Source organism: Ranitomeya variabilis, chromosome 6, assembly GCF_051348905.1.
Source record: "Ranitomeya variabilis isolate aRanVar5 chromosome 6, aRanVar5.hap1, whole genome shotgun sequence".
Taxonomy (NCBI): domain Eukaryota; kingdom Metazoa; phylum Chordata; class Amphibia; order Anura; family Dendrobatidae; genus Ranitomeya; species Ranitomeya variabilis.
Genome location: NC_135237.1, coordinates 519135095 through 519162667, shown reverse-complemented (window position 1 = coordinate 519162667; position 27573 = coordinate 519135095). Strand labels below are relative to the sequence as shown.

Genomic DNA, 27573 nt, shown 5'->3' with positions numbered 1-27573 from the left:
CTGCGACGCCTCCAACACTTTTCCTTTCACTTTTTCCCCATTATGTAGATAGGGGCAAAATTGTTTGGTGAATTGGAAAGCGCGGGGTTAAAATTTCACCTCACAACATAGCCTATGACGCTCTCGGGGTCCAGACGTGTGACTGTGCAAAATTTTGTGGCTGTAGCTGCGACGGTTCAGATGCCAAACCCGGACATACACACACACACACATACAGCTTTATATATTAGATTTGCCCCTTCCCTTCATTTATTATACTTTAGGGTCTATAGAGGCCTCAGACCATATTTAATAACAATTGGGCTGCATTTGATTCTGACCATATATTTTCAGACCAAATCGAATTTACAGGACGAATTGAGCAAATATGTCTGAAACGAATTTCAGCAAATTTGCTAATCTCTTATAAGTTATTAATATGGTCAGGGGTGAAAATGGAATAGGTAATAAAGACATTACAAAGTGGGAGATTATAATATTTAGCTTTTGACTCCAACTTGTCTAAAAGGTGAACTTATGCTGAATACAAGTATCTACAGCGTATATCATTACATAGAATAATAAAGCTGGAGCATGTATAAAGAAAGTGAAACAAGATAAGAAATATGTTGCATTTTTCCCTACTGATATATGCATATGATGAAAATGTGCAAGGCATGAATAAAATATAGCATGGCTTCTAGGTGACAGTGATTTGTTTCACTCTACTATTTAGAATCGGTGAATGTTTCCTATCGTTCAGAGCTTTATTTGACCGTATTGTATAATTATATTCGCGTCGGCCCATGTGCTGAGTCAAAGGGTTAAAGAAAACCTGTCAGGACAGTTTTATTGCAGAAGCTGATACTACGGCTGTATGGATCATAGGACAAGAATAAAAGTGATACCTGTTTTGCAGAAATCTGATTTACCAGAGCTGAGAAATAAATCCGGGAAGAGAGCTTGGAAATGCATTGGGGAGGAGTATGTTGATACACTCCGAGTGCAGTGACACTCCTCCAATGCATTTCTAGACAAATTTGCATGTGGCTTGAGAGATTGATATTAGTGATGAGCGAGTATGCCCGGCATGCTCAAAAGTCAATCGAGCATCGTGGTGATTGGGTATGCTCATTACTCAATCGAGAATCGCGGTGCTCTGGCATGCTCCTCACTCGATAGAGCATCGCGGTGATTGGGTATGCTCGTTACTCGATCGAGCATCGCGGCGCTCTGATATTCCCGTCACTCGATCAAGCATCGCGGTGTTCTGGTATGCTCTACACTTGATCGAGCATCACGATGCTCAGGTATGTTCGTCATTTGATCGAGCATCGCGGTGCTCTGGTATGCTCGTCACTCGATCGAGCATTGCGGTGATTGGGTATGCTCGTTACTCTATTGAGAATCACGGTGCTCTGGCATGCTCGTCACTTGATCAAGCATCCCGGTGCTCGGATATGCTTGTTACTCGGGTGGGCTCGTTACTCGATCGAGAATCATGGTGATTGGGCATGCTCGTTACTCGATCGAGCATCGTAGTGCTCGGATATGCTCGTTACTCGGGCGGGCTCGTTACTCAATCGAGCATCATGGTGCTCAGGAATGCTCGCTACTCTATCGAGAATCGTGGTGATTAGGCATGATCGTTACTCGGTCGAGCATCGCGGTGCCCTGGTATGCTCGTCACTCAATCAAGCATCGCGGTGCTCGGGTATGCTCGTTACTCGATCGAGCATCGTGGTGCTCCGGCATGCACGTTACTTGATCGAGCATCACTATGCTCAGGTATGTTCGTCACTTGATCGAGCATCGCGGTGCTCTGGTATGCTCATCACTCGATCGAACATTTCTGTAATTGGGTATGCTCATTACTCTATTCAGAATTACGGTGCTCTGGTATGCTCGTCACTCGATCAAGCATTGCGGTGCTCGAATATGCTCGTTACTCGGGTGGGCTCGTTACTCAATCGAGCATCACGGTGCTCAGGAATGCTCGCTACTCTATCGAGAATCGTGGTGGTTGGGCATGCTCGTTACTCGATCGAGCATCGTGGTGCTCCGGCATGCTCGTTACTGGATCGAGCATCGCAATGCTCAGTTATGTTCGTTACTCAATCGAGCATCGCGGTACTCGGATATGCTTGTTACTCGATCGAGCATTGCGGTGCTCGGGTATGCTCGTCACTTGATATAGCATCGCAGTGCTTGGGTATGCTCGTTACTCTGGTATGCTCGTTACTCGCGTATGCTCATTACTCGATTGAGCATCGTGGTGATTGGGAATGCTCGTTACTCGATCAAGTATCGCTGGTGCTCGTGTGCCATGTTTGAGTCGCCGGCCTGGGGGAGGGGGGGAGAGAGACTTCCATTATACTCGGTACTCGAGTACAGCCCGTCCGAGGGTCCGACCTGCTCGATTCTATTACCGAGCACTCAAGCATTTCAGTGCTCGATCATCACTACCAAACAGGTATTACTTTTAGGCCTCCTGCAAATGTCAATAAATTTCTTGTATGAGTAAATCGGTCCGAGTTTCATCAGAGTTTGATCAGAGTTTCATCAGTTTTTATCTGAAAAAAAACCAAAACATTTCTCCAACTCCTATCTATAGAAAGCAGTGAAAATGGGAAGAAAAGAAGGGTGGGGAAAAGTTTGCTCCCCAGCTCAGCACATTACAGGTGCCTGGAGCAGTCCTGTCCTGCTGTGCCCGACCTCTTCTGTGAGAAGGATACAGCAGAGATAGTGAGTGAATTTGTCACAATCTACAATACCAGTCAAAAGTTTGGATGCACCTGCGACGGTTATCTGTGCTCTTATTGGAATGTGCACATTGTAGTTTCTGTTATGTTGGGCTGGTGGTTAGGAACACTAGAAATGACCAGATGAGCAAACTAGCGATACAGGACGAGCTCTGGGAAGTGGGAGCTCTGCTGCCCGCAACCTCTAATCCTATCACAACAACTAGAAATAGCCGTGGAGCGTTCCTGACTCTGCCTAGACGCCTCTTCACAGCCTAAGAGCTAACTACCCCTAAAGATAGAAAACACAGCCTACCTTGCCTCAGAGAAATTCCCCAAAGAAATAGGCAGCCCCCACATATATTGACTGTGAGTTAAGATGGAAGTCACAAACACAGGAATGAAATAGATTTCAGCATAGGTGGCCAGACTAACTAAACAGACAGAGGATAGAAAAGGTATCTTTGCGGTCAGCATAAAAAACTAACAAAAAACCACGCAGAGTGTGCAAAAGAAATCACCGCACCGACTCACGGCGCGGTGGTGCCACTCTGCATCCCAGAGCTTCCAGCTAACAAGATAAATTCATTATAGCAAGCTGGACAAAAACACAGTGGTAACAAATAAGCTAGCAGGGACTTAGCTTTTGCTGAAGTAGACAGGTCATCTGAAAGATCCAAGTGAACTGAACCAGTACTAGGACATTGACAGCTGGCATCAAGTAACGATCTGAGTGGAGTTAAATAGAGCAGCCAGCCAAGACCTGAACGAGATCAGCTGGAGAAGGAATCTCAGAACCAGCAGCTCCACTCACAGCCACCAGAGGGAGTCCATGAACAGAACTCTCCGAAGTACCATTCATAACCACAGGAGGGAGCTCGAGAACAGAATTCACAACAAGTTTCAGACTGAGGGCAGCAAAACCGTGAAGACATGGAAACAACGAATAAAGAAACATGTGAAACAAACTAGAATATGTGTTAAGTTTGATTTCAAAATGTACCCCTCTTTTACTCTGATGTCCTCTCTAAGTTTTGCTGCCGTTAGTTTGAATCTACTATGTGCACATTCCAATAAGAACAAGAAAAACTATTGCATTGTTAAGACTCACCAGGTGGGGTGGATCCTCCAAGCCTTATGTCCGGGAGGGCACATGGACCTTGGGCATCGGTGAAGCAAACAGGAAGGCATGTGGGCAGTGAAGACTGTGAAGGCTTACCAGGAATCTCAGGATCAGGAGAATGGATGAAGTGGAACCCAGCATGGATGAATGCGAGCACAAACATAAAACGCACACAGCACATGTGCTGGAGCACACCTAACATAGGACTAGGAGTCTTAATCCCAAGACAGAGGTGTGCGTGTCAATGGGCCTTAAATAGGTCTAGGGAGATGATGTCATTGATCAACGATGGCCAACTTGCAAAAACTGATGTGGAGCACAACAGAGGGCAGCGAACAGAGGGGAAGGGAGCAGATACCAAGTTACCCAGCACAGGTGTGTAACATGCAAGAAGAGCTGTGTTCAAATGTTTCACCGGTACTATATATGAGTGAGTCTATGCGTATATATATATATATATATATATATATATATATATATATATATACACAATATATGTATATATATATAGTATATAATGTGTGTGTCTGTCACAATCTGCTTATGTGTGTGTATATTTATCCATTTATATGGGTGTGTGTTCATTTGTGCACGTATACGTATGATTTACTACGTAGATATGGTAGTGAACCCACGACTTGCCCCTTACAAAATTCTGCATTCGCCCCTGAACATATTGATTCCGTATCCAATAAGATAGAAAAGATAGGCCAACGGTGTTAGAACCTTTGGTGAAAAGATTTTTTTTTTTAATTGTCAGACTTTTGATGGCATTTGCAGAATTTCCAATTCTGGGATTTGGGCTAAATCGATAATTAATTGGCCAATGCTCAGGTTTTGCACTAATGAGATATATTGAGATTTGGTCATAGCACTGGTAAAGAGATTTCTAAGATTTTTCGTTATATTTATCTGTTGTACCAATCGGTACAATGAAGGGAATATGGTTCTTGCATATCACAACCCCTTCATTGTTAACTCTGGCACATGGCTATACAGATTAGTCAGGTGCAGACATACCATTGGTGCAACCACACAGGACTCAAAAGCTAAGAGGGTCAGCTCTACCTCCAAAGCAGGTGGACGTGTGCATAATAATGAGCTATTGGACTGCAAACGGCCCCTATATTGTTGCACAGGGGCCCTCTTCTGTCTGGATCAGTCTGTATGTATACACTGCTTAAAAAATAAAGGGAACACTAAAACAGCACATCCTAGATATCACTGAATGAAATTTTCCAGTTGCAAATCTGTGTTCATTACATACCGTAGTTGAATGCGTTGAGACCAATAAAATAAAAAAAATGATCAATGCAAATCAAAATGAATATCCCATGAAGGTCTGGATTTGGAATGATACTCAAAATCAAAAGTGGAAAATCAAATTACAGGCTGATCCAACTTCAGTGGAAATGCCTCAAGACAAAGAAATGATGCTCACTAGTGTGTGTGGCCTCCACGTGCCTGTATGATCTCCCTACAACGCCTGGGCATGCTCCTGATGAGGCGGTGGATGGTCTCCTGAGGGATCTCCTCCCTGACGTGGACTAAAGCATCATCCTGGACAGTCTGTGGAGTAACGTGGTGTTGATGGATGGAACAAGACTTGATGTCCCAGATGTGCATGATTGGACTCAGGTCTGGTGAATGGGCAGGCCAGTCCATAGCATTAATGCCTTCATCATGCAGGAAGTGCTGACATACTTAGCCACATGAGGCCTAGCATTGCATTCATCAGAAGGAACCCAGGGCCCACTGCATCTGCATATAGTCTAATAAAGGGTCTGAGGATCTCATCCCGGTACCTAATGGCAGTCAGGCTACCTCTGGCGAGCACATGGAAGGTTGTGCGGCCCTCCAAAGAAATGCCTCCCCACACCATTACTGACCCACTTCCAAACTGGTCTCCAGACCCTGTCACATGTGTTCAGTGTGAACCTGTTCTCATCCATGAAGAGCACAGGGCGCCAATGTTGAATCTGCCAATCTTGGTGTTCTCTGAATTTTCCAATCACCTTGCACAGTGTTGGGTGGTAAACACAACACCCACTGGTGGACGTTGAGCCCTCATAGCACCCTCATGAAGTCTGTTTCTGACAGTTTGAGCAGACACATAGATGTTAGCGGCCTGCTGGAGGTCATTTTGCAGGGCTCTGGCACTGCTCCTACCTGAGGAGGTAGCAATCCTGCTGCTGGGTTGTTGCCCTCCTATGGCCCCCTTCATGTCTCCTGGTATCTGCTCCATACTCTGAACACTCTGCTGACAAACACAGCTACCCTTCTTGCCACCGCTCGCATTGATGTGCCATCTTGGATGAGCTGCACTACCTGAGCAACCTCTGTGGTTTGTAGACACCACCTCATGCTACTGTATCTCTAGGGGTGAGAGCAATGACAAAATGCAAAGTGACCAAAACAACAGCCAATAAGGATGGGAACAGAGAAATGGTCTGTGGTCCCCCCCCCAGCAGAACCACTCCTTTATAGGGGTTGTCTTGCTAATTGCCTCCAACTTCTTCCTGTTTTCTGTTCCATTTGCACAACAGCAAATTGATTCACAATCAGTGTTCACAGAAGTGATTGACGTTGGAGTTACATTGTGTTAAGTGTTCCTTTTATTTTTTTCAGCAGAGTATATTGTCTTATTAACATCAATGTGCCATCAACTGAAAAGATTTCAAAATCCCTTAAAAAAAAGAAAAAAAATGTCCTCACTGCGTCTGAGATGGTATAAGATTGGGTAAAACTGCGAAGGAGCTGTAACCGATTTTAGACAACTGCTACCAAGGTAAGCAAAATCCAGAAAGGTGCCAAAAAGGGGGGAAACATGCTGAACATAATACTTAACACAACTTCACCTTCATATAAGTAGTCATACTGTACACGGAATATTGTGTACATATAGGACAATCTATTTTTAAATTTTTGCTTTTTTAACTTAAAATCCTGTAGGGTTGGATTTTCCTTGTATGGAGGAACGTAGGGTCCCTATGAGGTCGTAGGCACTCTCAGTGACGCCATATGGTGCTCAGCACGGTGTCATATGATATCATGGGATTATTTTGCAGGGCTAATCTGAGGGGAGAATTTTAGAGGTTGTATGAAGTCATGAAATGTTTGTCTGTTCAAAAGCTATTAAAGGGATTTTCAGTTTTGAGAAAAAAGTAAGCAAGGGCAGTACCTATGTAATGCATTAAATTCCCTGCTGTTCCAGCACTTACACCAGCGATTGGCTTTCTATTATTTTAGCCCATCAACCCCACGCTTTTTTCATTGTTTATACAAAAAAACCCTTTAAGAATTACTTTGTCAAAACAATTCTGCTAATAGGATAAAATGTAGCATTAAGGGTCTCAGCCCAAAATGAAAATATTTGACTAAGCGCCCTCATCATTTCCAATACGTAACGTTAGAGGAGAGCAAATTTAGCAAAATAACTTGCCGGTTATTACCGTAATATAGAATATTGTTAGTATGTATCATTTTATATTGTGTTATAGTTATTATTATAGAATATTGGTATTATTTATTGTTTTTTATGATGTTATAGTTATTATAATAGATTAATGTCATCTATTGTTTTATGTTGTTCCGTTATTATTACTATTATTTTTATTATTTATTGTTTTATATTGTGTTGTGTATAGTTATCAATGTAGAATATTCTAATTATTTATTGTTTTATGTTGTTGTATTATTATTATTATTATTATTATTATAGAAGATTGGTATTATTTATTGCTTTATGTTGTGGCGTTATGGTTATTATTATAGAATTCTGTTATTATTGTATTGTTTTTACGCTGTCATGTTATTGTTACCGAATTATTGCCTTACATAATTGAAAAGAGAATCTTAAATATTACAAATAAATCTGGTGAATCGTAAATTGTTTGGAAAATCGGTGACATGCAGTATGAATTCCAGGGAATATTTGCTCCTCTCCTCTGTAATAAGAGACGCGGTGTTCTGTCCTCACTCATCTACACTGATCAGACATTACACAGCTCGCTGGTGCCCTCTCCTGGGGGATGAGCAGTACTATTTTTAAAAAAAAAGTTGGCTGAAAAAACTTTGTTAAATTCACATTTTTTGTGCGCAAATTTTCAGTTTTGAAATCAAAGTGGGAAACAAGAATAGCATGTTCTCCATTAATAGGAGTAATATCTCTATAGTGGAGAAATTAGAGGATTTTAGAGAATGGGAAGAGAAAAGCTTGATTACATTAATAAACTTATACGAGGTAGAAGTTTTGAAGGAATTTAAAGTTTAATGGAACTCTTTAGAAAACTCAGTGTTTACTAGTAAACAAATATAAAACAGAGAAGTTTCAGGATTTATAAAATATTAAATAGAGGACATATTTGGAATAAAAGTCAGAAGAGAACTTCAGAAAAGTGCTGGTGAATAGTAGAAATTAGTGATGAGCGAACGTGCTCAGATAAGGTGTTATCCAAGCAAACCTGTGTGCTAAACGAGTGTCTTCGGCGTGCTCGAAAAATATGTTCGAGTCCCAGCGGCTGCATGTATCGGGGCTGTTAGACAGCTGCAACACATGCAGGGATTCCCTGTTTGTTAGGCAATCCCTGCATGTGTTGCGGCTGTCAAACAGCTCCAAGACATGTAACCGCGGGGAATCAAACATATTTTTTGAGCACGCCGAAAACACACGTTAGCACCCGAGCACGGCAGATAACACCTTATCCGTACACGCTCGCTCATCACTAATCTCTACTATTCACCAGCACTTTTCTCAAGTTCTCTTCTGACTTTTTGAGCATGCCGAAAACACACATTAGCACCTGAGCATGGCGGATAACAAGTTATCCGAGCACGCTCGCTCCTCACTAATCTCTATTATTCACCAGCACTTTTCTCAAGTTCTCTTCTGGCTTTTCGAGCACGCCGAAAACACACGTTAGCACCTGAGCATAGTGGATAGCACCTTATCTGAGCACGTTCCCTCATCACTAATCTCTACTATTCACCAGCACTTTTCTCAAGTTCTCTTCTGGCTTTTCGAGCACTCCGAAAACACACGTTAGCACCTGAGCATGGCGGATAACACCTTATCCGAGCATGCTCGCTCCTCACTAATCTCTACTATTCACCAGCACTTTTCTCAAGTTCTCTCCTGGCTTTTCGAGCACGCCAAAAACACACGTTAGCACCTGAGCATGGCGGATAACACCTTATCTAAGCACGTTCCCTCATCACTAATATCTACTATTCACCAGCACTTTTCTCAAGTTCTCTTCTGGCTTTTCGAGCACGCCGAAAACACACGTTAGCACCTGAGCATGGCGGATAACACCTTATCCGAGCACGTTCGCTCCTCACTAATCTCTACTATTCACCAGCACTTTTCTCAAGTTCTCTCCTGGCTTTTTGAGCACGCCGAAAACACACGTTAGCACCTGAGCATGGCCGATAACACCTTATCTGAGCACGCTCGCTCCTCACTAATCTCTACTATTCACCAGCACTTTTCTCAAGTTCTCTTCTGGCTTGTCGAGCACGCCAAAAACACACGTTAGCACCTGAGCATGGCGGATAACACCTTATCGGAGCACGCTCGCTCCTCACTAATCTCTACTATTCACCAGCACTTTTCTCAAGTTCTCTTCTGGCGTTTTGAGCACTCCGAAAACACACGTTAGCACCCCGAGCATGGCAGATAACACCTTATCCGAGCACATTGCCAAATCACTAATCTCTACTATTCACCAGCACTTTTTTCAAGTTCTCTTCTGACTTTTGAGTGAAGACACTCTGTTAGCACACGAGCATGCTTGGATATCACCTTATTTGAGCACGTTCGCTCATCACTAGTAGAGATATCACTTTCAATGTCTATTATTACCCCAGAGTCACTGTCCAAATTTCAATATAAAGATTCACCTACCTACTATGTCTGGTGAATACGGGATTAGTGATCCACTTGATAAGAAAATTTCCCCAAAATCTGAAGTTATTGGATAAACGTTGTGGATAAGATAAATGAGGTTAGAGACAAATATTATCACCTGTTTGCAGGGGGATTATTATCATTATTATTATTATTATTATTAATTTTATTATTTTAATTAAGGAAAAAAGTTGACGACATGGTCAAAAACTAGGAGTTACATGATCAACAAATGCTGTTAGGAAGGTTGTGATAAAAATATGGATTTATCAGAAACAAAATCAGTCTTGCTTTACAGGATATTTGCATTAAGAACCACTATACAAAAATAATTTTCCTTTTCTACGACAGGATAGGCCGTGACTAACAGGTCGGTGAGAGTCTGGCAACCGGGACTGCCATCGTTCAGCTGTTATCAGCTCCAGTGGTGGCATATACTGTGTAGTGGCCATTCCAAGGTACTGCAGTTCACCTCCTGTTGAAGTGAATAGAAGCTGAGCTGCAGTATGTGGAAACGGCAATGGTACAGTGAACGGAGCAGTGCTGACCGGCTATTCTCACTGTGTACATCTGGCTGCCTCCATCGCTGCAGACAACAGATAGATGGGGGGCTGGGTGTTGGACCCTCCCTCTCCAATCCTGTATTGTAAGTATAGGTCAACAATATCTTAAATCTGGATTTACAGGTTATTAGTGAAATAACCCAAAAAATAACCTTCAGTAGTAAGGGGATCACTTTGCATCTTCATCTATCTATTGTAGCCCCTTACGGTCTCTGTTCAATGAACTTTAATTACAATTTCCCTACAAAACTCTAGCAAAGTGCAGGTATTTGTGTGTATCCGACACAAGGCCATGGAATTGTAAGCTCTACCGGTTTTACTACAAATAGCGGCGCGCTGTGCTTGGCTTTCTCCGGCAGCCCGAGGGACAATGGATGGAGCGAAGGTCGAGCATCTTTGCTCCATTTAGGGTTGGGATCTGTAGAGACCCGTTCTTAAGATTTATAGGGATCAGCGTGTTATACTCTTTATCTATGGATAAAGGGGTCACTTTAGAGTCTGGGGATAACCCTTTAAGACTGGTATTTTATATGCCAATATTAAATTAAATAATGCTGGACTTTAAAAAAAAAAAAAAAAATTTCCTCTACATATTTAAATCTACAAGTTGGCATAGATTTACTCTGTAATTAATGCCAATTTCAGATATAAATGATAGTAAGTTATTGGACCACAATAGTAGCTCCGCCACTTACCAATGAGAACGAAAAGGATCCCACAGCGATGACGTTGGGTAAGCATAAAACTTCACATTTATTTGTACATGTTAAAATTGAAATAATCACAGGAACCTCGTGTAGAACACGTTCCGGCCTCACTCATGGTCCTTTTCTGTTCTTATTTTGCACCTGCAGCTCTGGGCGGCTCCGTGCGATGTCTCCACTGTGAGTTCCTGGTGAGCCGACTCTCCCTCCCACCGTCTTCTCCCTGTCTGACACTTACAACCTAAAGGTTCATCAAGATGTCCGCACCATTCGGTCCGAGATTGGATCGCTAATGCATGGACTGGCTGCAGCTCTCCTGGACCAAGGGTGACCGCTTCATATGTTTCAATGAGGCTGACGAGACCCCGTGGCCAGTCCGTGCATTACAGTCCAGTCTTGGACCGATTTGCATGGACGTCTGAATGAGCCACAACTCTGCTCACTTTTCTAAATCAACTAGAGAAATAAAATATCAAATTAGCAACTATGACGTGCTCCAAACTCTGCCACAAAAACTGTGAAAAATTCCCCTCTCTATAGTTTAGTTTCTTGCCAGAAAGTTCTCTGCTTCTTGGCAACAGACGGAAGCATTTTTGTTTGCATTCATCGGCTGAAAACTAATCCTGACCATGTCCGACTAACAGAAGTCCATGGCGAGATAGAGGTAAAATATCTGATACACTGGAACGACCTCTGCGCGTGACGAAGACTAGAAGGGATCATTAGAGGTTTACAGCCAAAGGATGTGAAAAAGAATATTCCTGTCTACTGACTGCAAGAAGCACCAGACGACGGGTCTCCAATAAATCTGGCCGTACATTGTACAAAGAGGTGACCGTGTGCTATGGGAGCCATTTTCCTTTAGCGCCTCTGGATTCTGGCTATTATAAGGACGTCCTAAGTGTAGTACCCTCCTCCTGGACGTCCATATGTTACAAGACTGCAGAATATTGACATGGCTTCCATGTAAGTGGACAAGGAGGGGAGGAAACAAGTACATGAAAACATGCCACCACAAACCGTGAAGAACACACATGCTACATCGAACAGAAAGGTATGATGGGAAGCATTAGATACAATGACCGATTCATTGGAGATATACTTGTAATATCAACTATAAATTTTAAAAAATGATTCAAGGAAATCTGCCACGTTGGACATTGATCTGCTGACAGTATGGTATAGGGTGTGAAGAGATAAGCAGACATATTTATAAATAGATAGATCAGCAGTTTTTTTGCTATGTAATCTGAAGACAGCAGGAGATAGAGGCTGAAACACAGAATTCAGGGATGTGTCACTTGTCAAAGTGCGTGCTGTTGTTTACTAACTGTGAAGGATTTAGCACTATGAGATTAACATTGCTGGACTAGCCTGACACGCCCCCTCCTGTGATAGGCAGCTCACTGTCTATGGACTTTGTACATGGAGAGCCTGGTGTGGGAGGGGGTTAGCTGTGGTATGGGCGGGGTTAGCTTTCTCAGCTCTGCTTCATTCTAAACCTAAAAGCTCTGATTGTGTTAGAACAGCTGCACCCAGTAATCTAAGTGATACATCGCTGGATTCAGCTTCTCTGTGCCTACATCATGCTGCTCTCAGATGAAGTAACGAAAACCTGCTGACAGATTCCCTTTATGTGTAATTTGTCTTTTCTTCATTTAAATCTCTGCTCATTCTCGGCTTAAGAGTCCAGTGGGCGGTCCTTATCAGCTATAGTCAGCTATCTCTGTATGCACACTCATGGACTCCTCAGCCTAAAATGAACACAGATCTAAAGGAATAAAATATTTTTAAAAAATCTTTCCGCAGCTCAGATCCCTCTGCTTTATTTCATACTGCCTACAAAATGAACATGGACAGCTTACTTTTATTAATAATAATGAATAATTTCCTCTGTTGCAGTTCCATTAAGAATTCTTAAAATCTGATCTGTGATCATTGTATCGAGTTACTTCCCAATGAAGAAGAAGGAATGAGTCCACCACAACCTCAGCTTTCTAATCTACAGCAGTAACTTGCCTTTTCTTCCATTTACTGGCGGACTATGCAGCTTCTCCTCATAATCTTTATCATATCAAAAAACAAACAAGTATTAATGTATAGCACTGTACACATACACAGCACACAGCGCGGTCATGTTTTTTGTGTAGACATAATTGGGTAAAAGACGACCTATCACTTGGCACCTGTTTGCCGCCATAGGGTGCCACCGTACAGCAGAGATAAATTCTCGATGTGGGAAAACTTCTATGATAGACTGTGCCACATAATCATGGGATATAATATGGTATCATGGGATTCTTTTTTTGTCTCGGGACAATTAAGAGTTGGCACATGATGCATAAAGATAAGAAAACCTCTTGATTAGAGTTGGTGAGAATCGATTCGGCCACGTCAGTAATCTGTGGTCGCGGGATTGGAGCTCTGACGACATCCATGGCTCTTCTTTTGATTAGCCGGCCTAGTGTGACATCATGCCACAACGATGACATTGCACCAGGCCAATTAATCAAAAGAAGAGCAGCGGATCTTGTCAGATAAAAGGCTCCCGTCCGGCAGCCACAGGTTACTGACGTGGCCGACGGACGGGGCCGTGCAAATCATTTCACACCAGTTCTTCTCTTGATGTAACAGTGTTAGTGAATGTGACATAAAAAGACAGATATATGACCCCTTATGTATTACCAGAACACGTAAGACAATGATGGCAGGACACATATAAAGCTACAAACTAAAGAGGAACGTATTTCCATCAAGTTCGAAAGAAAAAATGCAAAAACACAAATATATACGGTAGTTTAAGCCTAAATACTGAAGCATGGGTCGCAGGAAGAAGGATGATTCCAGCAAATGTGGCAAAAATCCAGGGGTATATTTAAGAAAACAGGTGCATATGTGGAAATTAACTAAAAGAAACCATATTGTCCACACGTGACGGAGAAAGATCTGTTTTTATGTTGGGGTGTCAGTACACTGGCAGAGTAGGCTTACAAAATTAGTCACATTTAAAGGGAATCTGCCGGCAGGATTTTGATATGTAATCTGACAGCACCATGATATAGGGACAAAACACCAAATTTCAGTGATGTATAACTTAGTATACTGAGTGCAGCAGTTATGATAGAATCACAGTTTTATCTGCTGAAGATTGAGCAGAGCTATGGTGGGGGAGTGGTTGGACTATCCTGCACGTGCCAAATTGTCCTGCAATGATCTTGTGCCAAGTTGTCCTGTAATGAGCTTGTGCCAAGTTGTCCTGCAATGAGCATGTGCCAAGTTGTCCTGCAATGAGCATGTGCCAACTTGTCCTGTAATGAGCATGTGCCAAGGTGTCCTGCAATGACCATGTGCCAAGTTGTCCTGCAATGACCATGTACCAAGTTGTCCTGTAATGAGCATGTGCCTAGTTGTCCTGTAATGACCATGTGCCAATTGTCCTGCAATGAGCATGTGCCAAGTTGTCCTGTAATGAGCATGTGCCAAGTTGTCCTGTAATGAGCTTGTGCCAAGTTGTCCTGTAATGAGCTTGTGCCATGTTGTCCTGCAATGATCATGTGCCAAGTTGTCCTGCAATGATCATGTGCCAAGTTGTCCTGCAATGACCATGTGCCAAGTTGTCCTGCAATGACCATGTGCCAAGTTGTCCTGCAATGATCATGTGCCAGGTTGTCCTGCAATGAGCATGTGCAAAGTTGTCCTGTAATGAGCATGTTCCAAGTTGTCCTGTAATGAGCATGTGCCAAGTTGTCCTGTAATGACCATGTTCCAAGTTGTCCTCCAATGAGCATGTGCCAAGTTGTCCTCCAATGAGCATGTGCCAAGTTGTCCTGCAATGACCATGTGCCAAGTTGTCCTGTAATGAGCTTGTGCCAAGTTGTCCTGAAATGAGCATGTGCCAAGTTGTCCTGTAATGAGCTTGTGCCAAGTTGTCCTGTAATGAGCTTGTGCCAAGGTGTCCTGCAATGATCATGTGCCAAGTTGTCCTGCGATGAGCATGTGCCAAGTTGTCCTGTAATGAGCATGTGCCAAGTTGTCCTGTGATGAGCATGTGCCAAGTTGTCCTGTAATGAGCTTGTGCCAAGTTGTCCTGCAATGACCATGTGCCAAGTTGTCCTGCAATGACCATGTGCCAAGTTGTCCTGCGATGAGCATGTGCCAAGTTGTCCTGTAATGAGCTTGTGCCAAGTTGTCCTGTAATGAGCTTGTGCCAAGTTGTCCTGTAATGAGCTTGTGCCAAGTTGTCCTGCAATGATCATGTGCCAAGTTGTCCTGCAATGACCATGTGCCAAGTTGTCCTGCAATGAGCTTGTGCCAAGTTGTCCTGTGATGAGCATGTGCCAAGTTGTCCTGTAATGAGCATGTGCCAAGTTGTCCTGTGATGAGCATGTGCCAAGTTGTCCTGTAATGAGCTTGTGCCAAGTTGTCCTGTAATGAGCTTGTGCCAAGTTGTCCTGTAATGAGCTTGTGCCAAGTTGTCCTGCAATGATCATGTGCCAAGTTGTCCTGCAATGATCATGTGCCAAGTTGTCCTGCAATGAGCTTGTGCCAAGGTGTCCTGCAATGAGCATGTGCCAAGTTGTTCTGTAATGAGCATGTGCCAAGTTGTCCTGCAATGAGCATGTGCCAAGTTGTCCTGCAATGAGCTTGTGCCAAGTTGTCCTGCAATGAGCATGTGCCAAGTTGTCCTGTAATGAGCTTGTGCCAAGTTTATCTGTGCATGACATGGTTAAATTGCAAGCATTAGAAAAGTGCCTCTCGGGAAAGGGAAGACTAGTCACTATGATAATTTATGGTCACTATTAGAGTGGGTGTGAATCAATATGCAGGACCAAGTCAGTGATCTGTGACCGCTGGATGGAAGCCCTCCTATCCCCCAACATCTGCTGCTCTTCTTTTGATTACCTGGTCCTGGCACATCGTCACATGTGCAGCAGAATTTATTCTATATCTATGTAGGTGATTTGGTGCTCTGTATCAGGAAAACAGAGCTGCTAGTAGTATAAAGACATATTATGAAAGTAATCGGCACAGACCCTGATATGACATGGGGTTAAAAGGTGGACTGTTACTTTAAATTATGTGTGGCATGGGTTGCTATAAGTTAAACACCTTTCTGCTTCCACCCGTGACCCCGTCATCTGTTTTCTTAAATGGCGCTCAGTGTGATCGATGTACAATGTGGGATGTGGACTCGCACAATCCCTACCTGCACGGATATCTGTAATGTGCCAAGTTAACATGTTGTAAGTAGAAAGAACTATTGAAAATAATTCAATTACATTTCTTTCCCACAGCCAGGGGCGAAGAGCTACAATGCGATAACTTAATCTCATGTCAAGTAATTATGAGTATGGAAAATTGTGTTATCTCCAGCTATTAAGGAAGGATTTTTAATTAAACACTAAAATACTCGGTGTGGATGTACGATTGTAATGAGGTAGACGAGGTGGTCCCATGGCTTCCTTCACATTACTTACAGGTGCACCGGAAATGGGGTTTTCAAATGTAGCAGAGCTGAGTTTGCCATTTGCAAGGTTAGATCACAATTTCGCCTCTGCTACATCTGTCGTCTGGAAGCCATCACAGCAGCAGTGAATGAGTAATACAACTATTGGAACTAACATCTAAAACTCTAAGGCGAGACCAACCTGCCTCCACCTCTGAGCCCTGTTCTTCAATATGGTGGCACTCCTCTTCTTCATGGGTACATGCAAAGCAAATGACAGGAGATAAACATGCACATGCAATAACATAACGGACATTGGGTGAACATAAACATACAATAAATGAAGACAACACGGTGTGACACAACAGGACCGCTTCAGTAGTGCAGACCACCACCTGTGACTCTCCAGTGGTTGGAAAACTACAAGTCCCCATCAATACAATTACCACTGTGCCCGATGAGCCCTTATAATGAGATCTGTTGAGTTTCAGCATGATGTGCATAGTTTCAATGGGAATCTGTCTATAAGATCAACCCCCCGCCCCACCAAACGCATATATGGGCGTGCAGATCTTTGAAATGTAAATCAGTCAACACCTTTACATCTTCTATTTGTTGCTGCATTCCCAAGAAATCAGCATTTTAATTGATATGCAAATGAGTTGTTAAGTGCTCCGGGTCTGACAGCAGCCTATGCTCCAGAGATTGTTTCCCACCCATCACCAGCCTCTTTATCTAGACTGACACCTCACTGTCTGTGACATGAGGTGCCAGGCAAGGAAATCAGAGGGTGAGCTATCAATCAAGCTAAAGAGGCTGGCGCTGGGCAGGGATACAACCTCGGGAGGCACAGGCTTAAGAGGAGGATTCCTGTAATAATGTTGACTGTCACTGGCACTATCCTGTAATAATGACCTCTGTCCTGGTCCCCTTCCAGTGGGCCTATCCTGTCATAATGTCCTTCGTCCTGGCCAGTCCCTTATCCTGGGCCCTTCATGTATTAATGTCCCTCATCTTGGCACTGTGAAGCAGTCACTTCTCACGGCCAAGCTATGAATCAGGATAGTCAAGGAGTCCAAGGTCAAAAGCTAGGAGGAACAGAGGGAAGAGACAAAGGCGTAGTCGGGTAAGGATAGCGGATCAGAGCAGAAGGGGTTAAACAGATGGATGGTCAGAATGAGGTCCAAAGTCAGGAAACAAAAGATGTCTAAACAGAATGCAAGGCACAGAGAAACAAATCACACAGTAGCTGAATGTATTTCTGGCAGAGGTCTGGGAGCAACAGCTCAGTTAAGTAGCCTGGCAATCACCTGAGAAAATGAACACCTGGAGACAGCCAGTGCTTCCCAGTCTCAGATTGGACAGCTGAGCTGTCAATTAACACACTGACAGATCAGCATGCTCCTGCACCAGACTGAATGACTGAGCTGTCAATCAAAGCACTGTCAACTTCAGCATGCCCCAGTACCAGATTGGACAGCTGAGCTGCCAGTAACATCTTTCCAGACACACTGAGGGTTGGAACCATGATAGCACCCCCTCTTCTGGAGGGGCCACCGGACCCTCAGGATTCCCAACATCATCACTTCTTTGGGCAAGGCAACATGTTTTTTAGAAGAAAAGCACATGGACGCAAGTTAGTCAGTTTTTGGCCCTGTGATAAAACTGCCCCCTCTCTGACCTCCGAAGCATCCACCTCCAATGAACGGTTCTTAGAGATCAGGTTGGATCAGAATGGGTGCAGACATAAAACACTCTTTTAAGTTTCCGAAAGCCGTGATAGCACCCGATGAACAAACCTTGAGATTTACCCCCTTGCGTGTAAGGTCAGTAAAAGTTTAGCAATCGGAGAAAAACTGTTGAGAAATTTCCTAGTTGGCAAATCCCAGAAAATGCTGCAAAGCCTTAAAATCACGAGGTTGAACCCAATCAATTATGGCCTGCACCTTCCCAGGGTCCATCGTAAACCCTTCTGCTGACAAGATAAACCCTAAGAATGAAATTTCCTGAACAGAAAAAACACATTTCTCTAATTTAGCAAATAAAGAGTTCTCCCCCAATCCCTGTAACACATTACGTCTGGCCAATACGTTTTTCTTTTTTGCCAATATGGCAATACAGGTGATAGAAATGTTAAACTAGTCCTACTTGTATGCATCATATTTGCGGACTAGCTGTTGGTAAATCTTATTTTATTTCTGTATGCTAATGATTTCTTACAGGTTCTAGGGTGTGCGGTGCCTGGGAGAAATCGCTGCCTCCTGTCTTCATTAACATACCACACACCTCCCATGGAAAGTAAGGCTACTTTGGACGCGACAGCAGTCGCAAGACCGAAATTTGCTCAGTGGGTCTGGTACATCATGGTGCTATAAAAGTGAATGGGGTCGCATTATGACATCCACACCACAGCGACAAGCAAGTCACAGAAAATCAGACTCGGTTAGATTTATGGAGACTTGAAATAAAATGGAGTTATATTGCAAGTAGTAGCCTTCTTTAAAGCCGTATCCGAACCTTAGTGTTAAAAACTTGGCAATACACTTGCTTGTCGCGGTCACGTAGGTTCCATAATGCGGCCCCATCCACTTTAATGGCGTGGTGCCAAGGCTGTGATGGCCAAACATGTCGTGTAGCCCAAGCCTTATAATAATCAATTGGCCAGAATATTGCACATATCATTTGCAGAACCAGAGAAAATGATTCTGAAGGCCCATCGTGCACCTTGCCAGGGACGGGCCTGTCAGCTCTCCTAACTTGTTAGTAGTAAATGCTTCTATTCAACATGAAATGTTCCTCTCTCACTCCTCCTGGACGTGTCTCAGTAAAGTGACAACTAGGTGTTACCATTTTACTTGTCAATATGTTGTGTCCCTACACACAGAAACCTTCAGCACTATAAGTACCGGACAGCGCCAGTCAGAGTTTATAGAAACATCCCGAAAGTGGAGCGTAGTCATTTTGACAAACCCCCTGCTCCCCAGAGAAGCCTGTACTTGGTTGTGGAGGCTTTCCTTAGGACTCGCTCACACGACCATATAAATCGCATGAGTACAATCCAATAAAAATCGGATTGCACTCGGTCCAATGTTATTCCATGAGTCAGTGCAGATCTGTGTATTTTTTTCTCAGATATATTCGGCACAAGAAAAAAATTGCAGCGTGGTACGATTTCAATCTGAACTCGGACAGTGCGAGAAAAAAATGGATCATCAGAATGGAATCTGATTTTTACGAATACATTACAGTTCTGTAACACAGGAAACTGTGAATGGTCCTTTAAAAAAATAATAGCTGCTGAGTAAAAAAAAATACATATTGTATATGGGGGTGAGAAAAAAATCATCCCACTCACCTAAATGAGAATGGGACTGATTTTTTATCTGCCAGTGTGAGCGAGCCCTAACCCTGTAACTGGGACACAACATCTTGCTTTGTTGTTCTTTGATTTATCAATGCATGGAGAAAAAAAGAGTTTTTCCAACCAGTGCAAGAAAAACGTCCTTGTAGATGCGGGTCACACCGTCCCCGTAACATAGGTCCTTTCTACAGTTGGACAGACGCACAGTATATGAAAGCTGCCTTTGCAGAGGGAGAACTAGAGGTGCACCGACAGTCGTTGTAGAGCAGTCCTCTCCTGTCTGCTTTGCTCCACTCCTGTCTGTTTTCATACAGATTTTATCTTAGGGTGATGCAGTAAATAAATGGACGTATTTGACTTCAATTGACAACACTATGGCTCTGATTCATTAAGATTAGAGCTTCGTAAGCCAGTCTTAATGAAGGGATCACTGGCATAAGTTGCACCAAATTCATCCAGGGCAATTTTATTTTACAATGTGTCTAAAAACGTACAGGCCGATCTCTGCCGGCACAGAATGATCACTGACCACTCCTGTCAACGTTTCAGCGGCTTCCACGGACGTCAAATCGACAGAGTAGCAGCTTTTTTCCGCTCTGCTCTGTTGACGGGGCGTGACTGTTGACATCATGCTGATCGATAGCTGGCTCCCCGCTGCCTACTTGCGGGAAGCCAGCTGTCAATCAACATTACACCGTGTCGACAGAGCAGGCAGGAAGAATAATAGCTTCTTTGTTGATGTGGAGTAGCTAAGCCGCTCTCAGCCACCGCCGAGTACAACAGGTAGGTAGTTAATATCTACCTGCCTGTTAGTTTTTAGGTATACAGTAAGAAAATAAACCCTGGACAACATCTGTAACAGGTGTGCTCAATTAATCAATTTATCAAAACAATATCGGCCATGTGTTTATTTCTTCTGGCAGAACAGTGGTTAATCAGCCATGTTGGAAATCCCTGTGCTCACAGCTGAGCTCGGTTAGCCACTCCTTTCCCCTTTATAATCTGGGCTCCGTTACAAATCCTTATCAGAGCTAACATTTGCCGCATGGCTAACGGAGGGAAAGGAGTTCATATGAGGAGAGTTGAAGGAGTTATCTGTGACTGTTTGGTTTGTATGTGTGGTAATTCCCTATCCTTCTCTATTTTGGTTTCTTCCCCTACCTCCACACCCCAATGCATTCTTCTGTTATATGTGAGTGAATATTTTGTATGCCTGGAGTATTCTGTTTACCCTTGTTTGTGCTGCCTTGTTTGTGGGGTTGGTGTACTAGGATGCACAGTAGCACCCCTCTTCCCTGGGAGGGGAAAGAGAACAGACAGAGGGCTAACTCAGGAGAAAAGGCAAGGGTGGAGGCCCGGCATCTTCACCTTCAGAAGTATTCCGGGGAGTAGGGAGAGCTAGGGAGCCACCTAGTGTTAGGGACAGGAAAGGAGCCCCTGGTCCTAGGTCACCTGACAGCTGTGTCGTGACATTTGCTCTGACTGTAAACATTTTTTCTGATCCATTATGTATCCAATCACTGCTCTGACAGGGCAACTGCAGGCATATCAGTCTGGAGGTGGCAGATTTACACATGATGGTTTTGCAGAACCCTGATACATCTACCCAGCAAGCCATAGTGGAGCCCAAGATCGCTTTGCCTGACAGGTTCTCTGGGGGGGGCCTTCCAAGTTTGCGGTGTTCTAGGAGGCCTGTAAACTGTACTTCAGGTTACGTCCGGTTTCCTCAGGTACAGAGGAACAACGTGTGGGGACAGTGATCTCGCTCCTCCAGGGAGCCCTCCAATCGTGGTCCTTCTCTCTCCCATCTGACTCTCAGTCGCTTCAGATGGTGGAGGGATATTTTCTGGCACTGGGTCTTGTATATGATGACCCTGATCGCGTCTCCACACTTCGCCAACTTCAGAAAGGAGACCGGCCAGTGGAGGAATAGTGCTCTGAGTTCCGGAGGTGGGCAACGGACACCAAGTGGAAGACAGTTCTGTGAGGGGCTCACAGTGAGGGTGAAGGATGCCTTAGCTCTGTATGAGACTCCTGACTCCCTTGAGGCAGCCATGTCTCTGGTGATCCAGGTTGATTGCCGTCGTCGCAAGAGACATAGGCAGTCACCGCTGTGTGTGTGGGAGGTCCAGGGTCAAGGGAGGTCAGCACTGAGCTTACTGAGGAAACTATGCAGAAGGGGGAGGCACCGCACTCTGGTAAACTACCTTTTCTTCGGCATAAGGGGCGAGTGTGTTTCAATTGTGGTAAAAAGGGCCATTTCGTGTGCACGTGTCCCTGCCGATCAAATCGTAAACAACTGCCAGGAAAACTAGGTGGCCCGGGTTGCGGGGAGGTTAGCAACCCGGGTGTCCTCATTACCTCTGTGGGTAGGACACAATTTATCCTACCAGCTGTAATCCACTTGGATGGGTTTAAGGTGGACGTGTCTGCATTTCTGGACAGTGGGCCAGGGTTTAATTTTATAGACGCTAGGTTTGTCCAGGTCTAAGGCCTCATCCCACATGCTCAGTCCAGACTCATACAGATAATAGCCATCTACTCCGCCCCCTTGAGACCGGGCATTTTACTCAAGTCGTCCAAGACTTACAGCTTCAGGTGGGGGCCATGTACACTGAGGTGTTAGACTGTTATGTGCTAGAGGGTCTGCCCTCGCCTGTCGTACTGGGACTTCTTTGGCTCGCTATGCATAATCCTGTAGTAGATTGGCAGACTCAAGAAGTAGTAAAATGGAGTGGGTATTATCAAGGACTCTGCTTGGGTACCTGGTTTGCCAGGGTGGATACCCAGTTTGTGCCTAGTTACCTGTCAGATGTTGGGGATTTGATCTCAGAGCAGAGGTGCCAAGAACTCCCTCCCCATTGTCCTTATGATTACGCCATTAATTTAGTTCCTGGTGCCAGGTTGCCCAAGAGCAGACTCTATAATATCTCTGGTCCAGAGAGACAGGCCATGAAGGACTACATCGTGTAAAGCCTGGCTAAAGGTCATATCAGACCACCCCGATCACCACGGGGTTCATTTTTGTAAAGAAAAAAGACGGGGGGAGTTACGCTCTTGCCTGTATTTCCGTCAACTCAATACGATCACTGTCCGTGATTCTTATCCGCTCCCTCTCATTCCAGATCTCGCCTTTCAAATTATAGGGGCAAAATGGTTCTCAGGGAGGCATATACTCTCATCCGCATTAAAGAGGGGGATGAGTGGAAAACAGTGGTCAATACACCTGAGGGACACTATGAGAATCTGGTCATTCCTTTTGGGTTGGTGAACGCGCCCGCCGTCTTTCAGCACTTTATAAATGACATCTTTAGTCACCTGGTAGGCAGATTCATGGTTATCCATCTGTATGACAAATGAATTTATTCTCTTGACCTTAAGTCACACCAGGTACATGTCAGGCAGGTCTTACGTATACTCTGAGACAATAAATTATATGTCAAACCCGAGAAGTTTATGTTCTCGGTTGAGGAGATCTCTTTACTAGGATATATGTTGTCTTCCACTGGTTTTCGCATGTATCCGGCAAAGGTACGGGCAGTATTGGATTGGGACCGTCCTGTGGATTTAAAGGCGTTACAAAGGTTTTAAGGTTTCGCCAGCTACTACCGTAAATTCATAAAGAACTTTTTGGTAGTAGCCAAACCTCTTAAGGATATTCTTCAAGTGGTCCAGTTCTGCCAGGGAGGCATTTGATACACTGAAGAGGTGTTTTTCTTCTGCACCGATCCTTATACAGCCTGACCTCTCTCAGTATTTTATCATTAAGGTCGATGCATCTAAGGTGGGAGTGGGTGCTGTATTGTCGCAAGGTTCGTCTCCTTGTAAATGGCAACCATATGCTTATTTTTCTAAAAAACTGTCACCTGCTGACAAAATTCTGACATTGGTAACAAGGAACTCTTAGCAATCAAACAGGATTTTGAAGACTGGAATCATTTTTTGGAGGGAACGGTTCACCTAGTTATGGTAATCATAGGGCATAAGAATCTGGTATATTTGGAATTGGCGAAATGTCTAACACCTTGACAGGAAAGATGGGCATTGTTCTTTCCCAGGTTTACATTTTGTCACATATAGGCCGGGGAACAAAAACATTAATGCCTTATCCCGTTGCTTTCCTGGATGAGGAAGTAAGTGTGAACCGGTACCTATTCTTCAAAAAGGGGTGGTTATGGCGTCTATATGCTCTGGAAAGAGATTGTTGATGCTCAGGGGGATGCCCCTGCTGCCTGTCCATTTAGTAAACTGTTTGTTCCTGTTAATCTCCATCTTAGCGTCCTTAGCGAACATCCCGTTTCAGCGTTGGCCGGACACCCTGGTAATAAAGCCACTGCTGATCTGCTTACTTGGCGTTTTTGGTGGCCAGATGATCATCAGGATGTCCGGGAGTATGTAGCCACTTGCAGTGTCTCTGCGCCTTCTAAGACCTCTCATACTCACCCATTAGCATCCTTAGCGAACATTACGTTTCAGTGTTGGCCAGACACCCTGGTAATAACGCCACCGCTGATCTGCTTACTCAGCGTTTTTGGTGGCAAGATGATCATCAGGATGTCGGTGAGTATGTAGCCACTTGCAGTGTTTCTGCGCCTTCTAAGACCTCTCATACTCACCCGTCGGGGGCTCTCCAACCGCTCGAGATTCCCAGTAGACCTTAGACTCATTTTATCATGGATCTTCCTGTGTTGGAAGGGAATACTGTAATACTGGTGGTGGTAGATAGATTCAGTAATATGTCTCATTTTATCGCTTTACCAGCTTTAGCGAACGCCAAATCCTTGGGGCAAAGTTTTCATCAGGGAAATAATTAGATTGCATGGGATCCCGACTGACATTGTTTCTGTTCAGGGGGTGCAATTTGTCTCCAAGTTTTGGAGTGCACTTTGCACCAGTTTGGGGATTCACTTGTCATTTTCTTCTGCTTTTTACCCGCAGTCTAATGGGCAGACTGAACGGGTTAACCAGAATCTGGAGACATACCTCAGGTGTTTTGTAGCTGAAAATCAGGAGGACTGGGTTACCTATTTACCTATTTACCGTTAGCCGAATTTGCTGTAAATAATCGTTGTCAGGAATCGACCGGTATGTCAGCGTTCTTGGCGCATATGGGTTACATCCTCAGTTTAGTTCATTTAATAGTAATCGCCCTTCTGGATTACCGGAAGAGGAATGGTTTTCATCTTCCATTACTACCATATGGCAGGGGGTTACGAATAATTTGAGTTAGATGGGATCCAAATATAAGAGTGCGACTGATCAGAGACGTTTGGTGGGTCCGGAACTATGTGTTGGTGACTTGGTGTAGCTGTCCTCTAGCTTAATGTTCTGTCTTGGAAACTGGGTCCCAGGTTTATCGGTCCTTATAAGATCATAGCTGATAAATATTAATTATTGATTTATTCTTATTCTCAATTCTGTACAGAGCACATTGCCTTTCGCTGACATTACATGTATATATATTTAGCTCAGGATAGTTAACATCATATAGAGAGAACACGTGCTCTGTGGGATGTATATAACATGACCCACAGTAAGGGGGCTCTTCGTTCTCTCTCTACGTTCTCTTGGGACACTTCGCTCACACTCCACACAGACATCAAATGGACAGTTGGTATGTGAGTCAGCCACGTGCTTCTTGATGGACTTCTACCATGCTTTGGACAGAGACAGACGCCATCTACCATTCAGGATCACAGGAAAGATGGGGAAAAAACTCTGATATGGACAAATAGACAATCTTTATAACTATTTCACCTATTTTATGTTTTGCTGCAATGATGCTTTTTGGTGGACAATCCAATAAACCACTACATTTTTTATAAGAAACATCGTGACATTTTCTTTAGAGTATCGCATCTGGTAAAGAGTCCTGAATAAATAAATATACGAAATAAGTATATTTAACAGTAGCTATCGTCAGTCCCGTAGCATTTTGCCTTGCTTTAACGCCTACCTTTAGGATCCATAATGTATTCCATCGATCTTTCCTTAAAAGTACGTTGCATCTTCAGTACCATCACCTCTACCACCGTCTCCTGTCACTGTCGATGGAAACTTGGAGTTTCAGATTGCGAAGATCTTGGATTCTCATCTAGTTTGGTGGTCGCTTCAGTTTCTGGTACATTGGAGGGGGTACGGTCCTGGGTAGAGGATATGGGTACCAGCATCTGATGTTCATGTGACCAGACTAGTCTGGGCTTTTCACGTGGCACACCCCGATAGGCCTGATCTTGAGGTTCAGGAGGTACCTCGTAGAAGAGGGGTTACTGTCACGGGGTTACCGCGACAGTGTGGAGCCAGAAGACCACAGTGTCTGATTGTTTCTACTCTGGTGCTGAGAAGCACTTCTCCTTCATTTGAAATGTGATTATTTCTTCAGGCAGAACAGGGATTAATCGGCCATGTTGAAAATCCCTGTGTTCACAGCTGAGCTCAGTTAGCCACTCCTTTCCCCTTTATAATCTGGGCTCTGTTACAAATCCTTGTCAGAGCTAGCATTTGCTGCATGGCTAACGGAGGCAGAGGAATTCATATATCTGTGACTGTTGTTTGGTTTGTATGTGTGGTAATTCCCTGTCCTTTATTTTGGTTTATTCAACTACCTCCACGCCCCAGTGCATTCCTCTGTTATATGTGAGTGAATATTTTGTATGCCTGGAGTGTTCTGTTGACCCTTGTTTGTGTTGCCTTGTTTGTCGGGTTGGTGTACTAGGGTGCATAATAGCACCCCTCTTCCCTGGGTGGGGGAAGAGAACAGACGGAGGGATTACTCAGGAAATAAGGCAAGGGTGGAGGCCCCAGGCTCTTCACCTTCACTTTCAGAAGTATCCCGGGAAGTAAGGTGAGCTAGGGCACCCCCTAGTGTTAAGGACAGGGAAGGAACCCTTGGTCCCGGGTCACCCGACAGCTGTGTCGTGACACGGCCCCTTTGTCTAAAGAAGAATGTATATGACTGAGACAGATTAAATACAAAGTGTATACGTCAGGATAAAACACAAATGTGTAGAATTAATCCGGATAAAGTCTATGTCGGACATTACAGTCAATAGAAAAAAAACTATCTAAAACACACACATCACTACCACAAGGCACTGCAATTGATATCACTTAGAATAACTTGACATAGAAGTTCGGGGATTATCCATGTTTCATCCACAAACATGCATCATTGATCATAGAGGTTTTGGGGGTGAACTAGCTGTTCCTCTGCAAAATCAAGTGATTGCTAATTTTCAGCCATTTTACGGTTGCACCATGGCCACATTGTTTGGCTCTTGTACCCTTAATGTACGCCCACACATGTCGGATTTGCTGTAGATACAGTAATTGCCATAGCAAATCCGGATGGAAACACAAAATCAAATCAGCGTTGAATTGTGTGGATTTAGTTGTGCGTGTTACTATGGAATGATCTCTGTCGATTTTAGCGCAGAAGCAAATGAAAGTCATGGGTTTTCAGATTTTTGCTGCAGATTACCTGTAAATCCATAACAAAATCTTAAACGCAACATTACTTGGAAATTGTTTTCTTACTCGTTGACTCAATGGACAACAAAATTGACAAAATTTACACTACAGGTCGTATGGGAAAAGTCTTCAGCATGTGGATGAAATTTGTTACATGTCACGCACTTGCCTAGTACTGTAATCCAATGTGGATTTTACATGTGCAAATCTACAGGTAAAATCCACCACATTTGTTTGCGGAAGCCGTGACACCGAACCTTACCGAGGGTTCAGAACGG

The 27573-nt window shown here is 43.8% G+C and overlaps 1 protein-coding gene across 49 annotated transcripts in view; it reads right to left on the bottom strand.

The window, feature by feature from the left end:
* RIMS2 (regulating synaptic membrane exocytosis 2) overlaps positions 1-27573 on the bottom strand; it is a 618543-nt gene that overhangs the window by 113030 nt on the left and 477940 nt on the right. The gene's annotated exons all lie outside the window — the stretch shown is intronic.